The 10000-nt window shown below is 45.5% G+C and overlaps 2 non-coding genes across 2 annotated transcripts; both read left to right on the top strand.

Annotated features, from left to right (window-relative positions):
- Positions 1–4692: 4692 nt before the first annotated feature.
- Positions 4693–6615, top strand: LOC126928247 (small subunit ribosomal RNA). Its single transcript, XR_007716473.1, has one exon. It is a non-coding gene; the product is annotated as a small subunit ribosomal RNA (ribosomal RNA).
- A 2089-nt stretch (positions 6616–8704) lies between these two features.
- LOC126928244 (5.8S ribosomal RNA) lies at positions 8705–8859 on the top strand. Its single transcript, XR_007716471.1, has one exon. It is a non-coding gene; the product is annotated as a 5.8S ribosomal RNA (ribosomal RNA).
- The last annotated feature ends 1141 nt before the right edge of the window (positions 8860–10000 follow it).

Below are 10000 nucleotides of genomic sequence, written 5' to 3'. Positions count from 1 at the left end.
CTAATTAAATACATCGGGATTAAGCGTTAATTTTGTTCTTGAAACGTTCTAAAAAGTTTCGAATTGCACATTGGGACATGGAAAAATTTCCGTATCGAACACGTTTTTTCGAGTTATCTCGCTTAAAAGTGTTACAAGGTAGGAATATTTTTGCATAAATGGACGTATCTCGACGTTTTACGTCGGGATTAAGCGTTTATTTGGTCGCTGGAACGTTTTCTAGAAACGGAACTATGCGACGGGACGTTGGGACTTTGAAGAAGTTCGGCCGGTGCGAAAAGACCGAAAAGGTTTTTTCGAGTTATCTCGCTTAAAAGTGTTACAAGGTAGGAATATTTTTGCATAAATCGACGTATCTCGACGTTTTACGTCGGGATTAAGCGTTTATGTCGTCCCCAAGACCTTCTACAAAGTTTCGATTTTTTCGTTGGGACATGGAAAAATTTCCGTATCGAACACGTTTTTTCGAGTTATCTCGCTTAAAAGTGTTACAAGGTAGGAATATTTTTGCATAAATGGACGTATCTCGACGTTTTACGTCGGGATTAAGCGTTTATTTGGTCGCTGGAACGTTTTCTAGAAACGGAACTATGCGACGGGACGTTGGGACTTTGAAGAAGTTCGGCCGGTGCGAAAAGACCGAAAAGGTTTTTTCGAGTTATCTCGCTTAAAAGTGTTACAAGGTAGGAATATTTTTGCATAAATCGACGTATCTCGACGTTTTACGTCGGGATTAAGCGTTTATGTCGTCCCCAAGACCTTCTACAAAGTTTCGATTTTTTCGTTGGGACTTTGAAAAATTTCCGTATCGAACACGTTTTTTCGAGTTATCTCGCTTAAAAGTGTTACAAGGTAGGAATATTTTTGCATAAATGGACGTATCTCGACGTTTTACGTCGGGATTAAGCGTTTATTTGGTCGCTGGAACGTTTTCTAGAAACGGAACTATGCGACGGGACGTTGGGACTTTGAAGAAGTTCGGCCGGTGCGAAAAGACCGAAAAGGTTTTTTCGAGTTATCTCGCTTAAAAGTGTTACAAGGTAGGAATATATTTGCATAAATGGACGTATCTCGACGTTTTACGTCGGGATTAAGCGTTTATTTGGTCGCTGGAACGTTTTCTAGAAACGGAACTATGCGACGGGACGTTGGGACTTTGAAGAAGTTCGGCCGGTGCGAAAGGACCGAAAAGGTTTTTTCGAGTTATCTCGCTTAAAAGTGTTACAAGGTAGGAATATTTTTGCATAAATGGACGTATCTCGACGTTTTACGTCGGGATTAAGCGTTTATTTGGTCGCTGGAACGTTTTCTAGAAACGGAACTATGCGACGGGACGTTGGGACTTTGAAGAAGTTCGGCCGGTGCGAAAAGACCGAAAAGGTTTTTTCGAGTTATCTCGCTTAAAAGTGTTACAAGGTAGGAATATATTTGCATAAATGGACGTATCTCGACGTTTTACGTCGGGATTAAGCGTTTATTTGGTCGCTGGAACGTTTTCTAGAAACGGAACTATGCGACGGGACGTTGGGACTTTGAAGAAGTTCGGCCGGTGCGAAAAGACCGAAAAGGTTTTTTCGAGTTATCTCGCTTAAAAGTGTTACAAGGTAGGAATATTTTTGCATAAATGGACGTATCTCGACGTTTTACGTCGGGATTAAGCGTTTATTTGGTCGGTGGAACGTTTTCTAGAAACGGAACTATGCGACGGGACGTTGGGACTTTGAAGAAGTTCGGCCGGTGCGAAAAGACCGAAAAGGTTTTTTCGAGTTATCTCGCTTAAAAGTGTTACAAGGTAGGAATATATTTGCATAAATGGACGTATCTCGACGTTTTACGTCGGGATTAAGCGTTTATTTGGTCGCTGGAACGTTTTCTAGAAACGGAACTATGCGACGGGACGTTGGGACTTTGAAGAAGTTCGGCCGGTGCGAAAAGACCGAAAAGGTTTTTTCGAGTTATCTCGCTTAAAAGTGTTACAAGGTAGGAATATTTTTGCATAAATGGACGTATCTCGACGTTTTACGTCGGGATTAAGCGTTTATTTGGTCGCTGGAACGTTTTCTAGAAACGGAACTATGCGACGGGACGTTGGGACTTTGAAGAAGTTCGGCCGGTGCGAAAAGACCGAAAAGGTTTTTTCGAGTTATCTCGCTTAAAAGTGTTACAAGGTAGGAATATATTTGCATAAATGGACGTATCTCGACGTTTTACGTCGGGATTAAGCGTTTATTTGGTCGCTGGAACGTTTTCTAGAAACGGAACTATGCGACGGGACGTTGGGACTTTGAAGAAGTTCGGCCGGTGCGAAAAGACCGAAAAGGTTTTTTCGAGTTATCTCGCTTAAAAGTGTTACAAGGTAGGAATATTTTTGCATAAATGGACGTATCTCGACGTTTTACGTCGGGATTAAGCGTTTATTTGGTCGGTGGAACGTTTTCTAGAAACGGAACTATGCGACGGGACGTTGGGACTTTGAAGAAGTTCGGCCGGTGCGAAAAGACCGAAAAGGTTTTTTCGAGTTATCTCGCTTAAAAGTGTTACAAGGTAGGAATATATTTGCATAAATGGACGTATCTCGACGTTTTACGTCGGGATTAAGCGTTTATTTGGTCGCTGGAACGTTTTCTAGAAACGGAACTATGCGACGGGACGTTGGGACTTTGAAGAAGTTCGGCCGGTGCGAAAAGACCGAAAAGGTTTTTTCGAGTTATCTCGCTTAAAAGTGTTACAAGGTAGGAATATATTTGCATAAATGGACGTATCTCGACGTTTTACGTCGGGATTAAGCGTTTATTTGGTCGCTGGAACGTTTTCTAGAAACGGAACTATGCGACGGGACGTTGGGACTTTGAAGAAGTTCGGCCGGTGCGAAAGGACCGAAAAGGTTTTTTCGAGTTATCTCGCTTAAAAGTGTTACAAGGTAGGAATATTTTTGCATAAATGGACGTATCTCGACGTTTTACGTCGGGATTAAGCGTTTATTTGGTCGCTGGAACGTTTTCTAGAAACGGAACTATGCGACGGGACGTTGGGACTTTGAAGAAGTTCGGCCGGTGCGAAAAGACCGAAAAGGTTTTTTCGAGTTATCTCGCTTAAAAGTGTTACAAGGTAGGAATATTTTTGCATAAATCGACGTATCTCGACGTTTTACGTCGGGATTAAGCGTTTATGTCGTCCCCAAGACCTTCTACAAAGTTTCGATTTTTTCGTTGGGACTTTGAAAAATTTCCGTATCGAACACGTTTTTTCGAGTTATCTCGCTTAAAAGTGTTACAAGGTAGGAATATTTTTGCACAAATGGACGTATCTCGACGTTTTACGTCGGGATTAAGCGTTTATTTGGTCGCTGGAACGTTTTCTAGAAACGGAACTATGCGACGGGACGTTGGGACTTTGAAGAAGTTCGGCCGGTGCGAAAAGTCCGAAATGGTTATTTCGAGTTATTTCGTTAAAAAGCGTTATAAGGTATAATTTTTTTGACAGGGATCGTTATATCTCTATTAAATACAATCGGATTAAACATTTTTGTCGAATTTTTTGAAAAATTAGCTTCCGTCGGACTGATACGACTGGGATATTTTTGCAATTTTTTCGTTAATTAATGTTACAAGGTATATATCTTTTTACATATTTCGTGTTATTTTAACGTGTTTTAATCGATTATAAAGTTATTTTTCGTCCATAGTCGATAAAACTGTATGTTTACTGATGCAATTTTTCGGTGAAAAAAAAATTAATTTTTTGGTAAAAATGCATTTATAATATGTTAATAATGCTTGTGGTAAAATATTTCGATGGTTGGATATCGCCTTTATATAGTAGTTATTGAACGTGCGAGCGACTAAGTTCCAGCGTCCCTTCCGAACGGTACGTTGCTACGGAGGTTTTGCACCATAAGCGCGCGGCCGCTAGCCCGACCGGCGCCGGCCTTCCGGCCGGCCCCTTGGTATCTATAAGAGAAGCGTCGAGCCGGACGGTTCGGTCGGAACAGCGCTGGGCGCGTGGCTATTCTACGGCCTCGGTTGAGAATTCAGTCACCGCTCCTCGAGTCTTAGTGTATTTTACGCTATTTCTCGACTGTTCCTCCGTTCTCGTACTGGTTTTTTCTCTACACTGCTGCGCCGCGGGTCGAAGTCTAGGACGTAATGACCGTTAACGTGGCAAGCTTCCCCTTAGTCGGGAAGCTGGTGACCTGTGTGCACGTATTTGACAAAAGTTGGATGCGTGTGTGCTTGTACTTACGGAGTAGCCATTCTTGCAGAGACCATCGGTTGTAAGCTATTTGTAGCTGCACGATGGTCCTTTTGGCGTTCTGTAGAGTGCGTTATCTTCTGGTAACGCGTCTCTACAGAGGTGTTGAAGCTTATAAAAGAATATTCTTACGGTATGTCCAGCATGCGTATACGTGCTTTACCGCTAAGTTATATTCTACGAGAGAAGTTGGAGGAGAAAAGTTACAAACAGAAATAATTCTGTGAAGTATGAATCTTTGTATCGATATATGATGGTGAGAGAGGAGGAGAATTAAAGTGGCTGAGTGACGTTGTTACTGAACCATGGAACGTTGCTCTCTAAGTCATATTACATATATATATAAAATGAAAAGTCTCGTCGTACGGTGCTTACGTCCCACCTACGACACAGAGAGAACTTTTAAACGAAAATGCTGGTTTTTGGGAATATATTATAAGATCCCTGGTTGATCCTGCCAGTAGTCATATGCTTGTCTCAAAGATTAAGCCATGCATGTCTCAGTACATGCCGCATTAAGGTGAAACCGCGAATGGCTCATTAAATCAGTTATGGTTTCTTAGATCATACCTACATTTACTTGGATAACTGTGGTAATTCTAGAGCTAATACATGCAAACAGATTCCGACCAGAGATGGTAGGAATGCTTTTATTAGATCAAAACCAATCGGTGGCGGATGGCTCGTCTGTCCGTCCATCGTTTGTTTTGGTGACTCTGAATAACTTTGTGCTGATCGCATGGTCATCTAGCACCGGCGACGCATCTTTCAAATGTCTGCCTTATCAACTGTCGATGGTAGGTTCTGCGCCTACCATGGTTGTAACGGGTAACGGGGAATCAGGGTTCGATTCCGGAGAGGGAGCCTGAGAAACAGCTACCACATCCAAGGAAGGCAGCAGGCGCGCAAATTACCCACTCCCGGCACGGGGAGGTAGTGACGAAAAATAACGATACGGGACTCATCCGAGGCCCCGTAATCGGAATGAGTACACTTTAAATCCTTTAACGAGGACCAATTGGAGGGCAAGTCTGGTGCCAGCAGCCGCGGTAATTCCAGCTCCAATAGCGTATATTAAAGTTGTTGCGGTTAAAAAGCTCGTAGTTGAATCTGTGTGTCACAGTGTCGGTTCACCGCTCGCGGTGTTTAACTGGCATTATGTGGTACGTCCTATCGGTGGGCTTAGCTCCTCGCGGGCGGTCCAACTAATATCCCATCGCGGTGCTCTTCACTGAGTGTCGAGGTGGGCCGATACGTTTACTTTGAACAAATTAGAGTGCTTAAAGCAGGCTACCTTCGCCTGAATACTGTGTGCATGGAATAATGGAATAGGACCTCGGTTCTATTTTGTTGGTTTTCGGAGCCCCGAGGTAATGATTAATAGGGACAGATGGGGGCATTCGTATTGCGACGTTAGAGGTGAAATTCTTGGATCGTCGCAAGACGGACAGAAGCGAAAGCATTTGCCAAAAATGTTTTCATTAATCAAGAACGAAAGTTAGAGGTTCGAAGGCGATCAGATACCGCCCTAGTTCTAACCATAAACGATGCCAGCCAGCGATCCGCCGAAGTTCCTCCGATGACTCGGCGGGCAGCTTCCGGGAAACCAAAGCTTTTGGGTTCCGGGGGAAGTATGGTTGCAAAGCTGAAACTTAAAGGAATTGACGGAAGGGCACCACCAGGAGTGGAGCCTGCGGCTTAATTTGACTCAACACGGGAAACCTCACCAGGCCCGGACACCGGAAGGATTGACAGATTGATAGCTCTTTCTTGATTCGGTGGGTGGTGGTGCATGGCCGTTCTTAGTTGGTGGAGCGATTTGTCTGGTTAATTCCGATAACGAACGAGACTCTAGCCTGCTAAATAGACGTAACTTATGGTATCTCGAAGGCCCCCGGCTTCGGTCGGTGGGTTTTTACTACCAACGTACAAACAAATCTTCTTAGAGGAACAGGCGGCTTCTAGCCGCACGAGATTGAGCAATAACAGGTCTGTGATGCCCTTAGATGTTCTGGGCCGCACGCGCGCTACACTGAAGGAATCAGCGTGTTTTCCCTGGCCGAAAGGCCCGGGTAACCCGCTGAACCTCCTTCGTGCTAGGGATTGGGGCTTGCAATTATTCCCCATGAACGAGGAATTCCCAGTAAGCGCGAGTCATAAGCTCGCGTTGATTACGTCCCTGCCCTTTGTACACACCGCCCGTCGCTACTACCGATTGAATGATTTAGTGAGGTCTTCGGACTGGTGCGCGGCCAATGTGATAAGCATTGCCGATGTTACCGGGAAGATGACCAAACTTGATCATTTAGAGGAAGTAAAAGTCGTAACAAGGTTTCCGTAGGTGAACCTGCGGAAGGATCATTAACGATATAACACAAAAACTTAAAGAATTTGACTTGAACACTTGAAAAATACGAAACTGTATAAGTCGGTAAGGAGCCGTACTCCTCCTATATCGACGAACCAAAGTATATACGACGTATCAACAAGCTATATACTTTAACAAAGAACAGTTAAATTCGCCCGGAGCGTGGCTTACTCCGTTGGCAAAATGATGAAAAGACATAAGGAGGAGACGACCCTCCAGCTACGAAACTATATGAAGAGAAGGTGGCACTCTCTCTCGATCATCGGGATGAAGAGATACATATATATATATATATATATATATATACATACATAAACGAATTCGAGGCGCCTGCGTGAGGTCGTACACAGAAAGACCCGCCGTCTGCGAATATTATGATTTTATAATAAAACTATAAATGGGAACTTGAGCTTTCGAAAATTAAACTTTGACACGAATATCGAACGAAAAATTACGAATGGAAACCACCCGTAAAGAGAAATGAGATCGAGGCGCTTGCGTGAGGCCGTATACAGAAAGACCCGCCGCCACGATCTCGTATTTTTTTTTTTGCGTCGTGGAGACCGTACAAACGAATAACAAAATCTCTAAAGTGCCTCGTGTCGGAGAGATCATGCTCGCCTATTCTCTTCTATGTTTCGTGGTCTGTGTTGCGTTTGCTCTCCTCCTAGCAACGGGACATCGAAGACTCCTCTTTGGGATCGAACGAAGCGACTAAAACGAGTCGACGAGAGCGAAAGTACGAGTAGCGAGTCGCGCATGTAGAAAGGATACCGACATATCTTCGAAGGTTCTCTTCGAAGATCCATGGATACCTTATGCGCGTCGACCTTTCGTCTCTTTCACCGCTCTCGGTCGTTCTCGAAACGTGCTTCCTACCCATAGGGCGTGTGTTCTTCGTATGTCGTTTTGTTCGAAATAACGAAACCACTTGTAACATACTCGTGGATCGGGTAACCTAGAACGAAAACGCATTGCGTGGATGTTGGCCCGCTATGATAATGATGATGATGACGATGACTATGATGACGATGCGTAGCAACGATTCGTAACTAGTCTAGCCGAAGTTGGTTCAGAGGGGACCGCAGGCTGTCTACCCTCGATGTCGTGAGTCGGACACCCGTGCCGTCGCTAGAGTTTTTTCAAAGCTCGGCTTCTGGATATTGGGAAGAAAGACCGCTCGAGGACGACGGCTGCGCGTGCGTCCCATCGAATTTTTTTTTTTTATACCACCTGAACGACTAAAGTTTCGTCTAGTTCGTCGCATATAACCCGTTCAGAGGGGACCGCAGGCTGTCTATCCTCGTTGTCGTGAGTCGGACACCCGTGCCGTCGCTGAAGTTTTTTCAAAGCTCGGCTTCTGGATATTGGGAAGAAAGACCGCGCGAGGTAGATGGATGCGAGTCCCATCGAATTTTTTTATTTTTTAAAAAAAACAATCACCTGAACGGAGATGTGTTCTCTTTCGTCGATTTTTCACGCTTTGAGTCGTCGCGATCGCCATCCGTTCGGAGGAGATCGCCGACTTCGAAGCCTCGATGTCGTGAGTCGGACACCCGTGCCGTCGCTAGAGTTTTTTCAAAGCTCGGCTTCTGGATATTGGGAGGAAAGACCGCTCGAGGCCGAGGGTCGCGCGAGTCCCATCGAATCTTTACATCACCCGAACGATGGAGGCGCACGCTCTTTTTCTTGAATAATTGGACGAGAGGAATGCATATCGTATTATATATACACACACACACATATATATATATATGGGCTAGCCACCGTGCGTATTTCTTCGCGAGATCGTGTGCTGCACAGAGGATTCAGAATCGGGTGTTATATCCCCGTCGTTTCCTGACGAACGGAGCTTCGATCTCGATGGTTGTTATATATCATAATGTACTTTTCGCCCGGCCGGCGGACGCGCGTATCTTCGCGCGTTCGTCGGATTTCATTTTCGAACGTTTTCGTGTCGTCGATCTTCCGGCGACTTCTGCGCGTCCGATTCCCGTTGGTCGGTCGTGTCGGATCTCGGCTTCGCTCGAACCGAGTATTAAGAGTACATGGAGTACAAGAGTTTTAAAAAATATATGAAAAGATTACCCTGAACGGTGGATCACTTGGCTCGTGGGTCGATGAAGAACGCAGCTAATTGCGCGTCAACGTGTGAACTGCAGGACACATGAACATCGACATTTCGAACGCACATTGCGGTCCACGGATACAATTCCTGGACCACGCCTGGCTGAGGGTTGCTCACGTAAACCTAAGACTGCTTGCGTTGCGTGTCGTTCCTCTCTATCTGTCTCTCTCTGTCCCTTGGTGCCTTCGACAACCCGCCGTCGTTCTTACGATACGTAGAACGTTTCAGAGTCGGAGGAAGCGCACGAAGAAGGATACGAACAAGAGCGGACGCGAGAGAACGTACGCGACGTACGAGCGATTGTTGGACGCTCGTCGGCGTTCGTCGCGGTCGTGTCGAGACCGTGCAATTCGTACGCATGCTCGATATATAAACTATCGTGTTCACGGGAGACACTACGAAACTCTACCTCTGTCTCTCTCTGTCCCTTGGTGCCTTCGACAACCCGCCGTCGTTCTTACGATACGTAGAACGTTTCAGAGTCGGAGGAAGCGCACGAAGAAGGATACGAATAAGAGCGGAGAGAACCGTCACGGACCTGCGTGAGTGCTAGCGGCGTCGTGAGTCGTCCTTTCGTACGACCGCCCGCTTATGCACCGCTTCGTGTCGGTTATCGAATATATTATATATATATATATATATATATATATATATACGTAGTGTTGTCCTCGTGACCGATTTTTTTTTCATATCAGCAGATTTGCATACGTTTGCAGGTTTTCGATGAGCACGATGTCCGCGCCCCCGACGTCGTCTTAAATGAATATTATTTTGGCGAGACTGAGAGAAAGCAAATATGGGAACTCGGTCGAGAGAGGAGAGAAGGAGAACAGCCTCAGATAAAAGTAAACTTGGTAACGGTGCGGAATTTTGCCGTACAACCGTCTTTTCTTAAGACGTTTTACTCGAATAGCCCCAGGGATCTAATGCCCACTCCGTCTCTTCGTGCGTAGAGATATACTCTGCGCGAGCGACTGACAACGACGAGGACCGTCGCATCGATGGGTCGTCGTTGCGTTTAACATACTCTGTGCTTGTAATTTATCCCCGAAAGAGAGCCGTAGATCCGGGAACGCACACGTGATTTCTTCGAGCGCTGATGACTTAGGGAGATGATCCCCAGGCGTTGCGCGGAGATCGGAGAGTACGCGTTACTTGTATCGGGACGAATTTTCCCCGTCGTTCGCGTATCTCTCTGCCCGCCGGCCCTGGCCCAAAGCCACGTTCGTCGGAAATCGTAGAAATCGTGTGCG

Source organism: Bombus affinis, unplaced genomic scaffold, assembly GCF_024516045.1.
Source record: "Bombus affinis isolate iyBomAffi1 unplaced genomic scaffold, iyBomAffi1.2 ctg00000741.1, whole genome shotgun sequence".
Lineage (NCBI taxonomy): Eukaryota > Metazoa > Arthropoda > Insecta > Hymenoptera > Apidae > Bombus > Bombus affinis.
The sequence above is the reverse complement of the archived record's forward strand: the minus strand, read 5'-3'. Positions and strand labels throughout refer to the sequence as shown.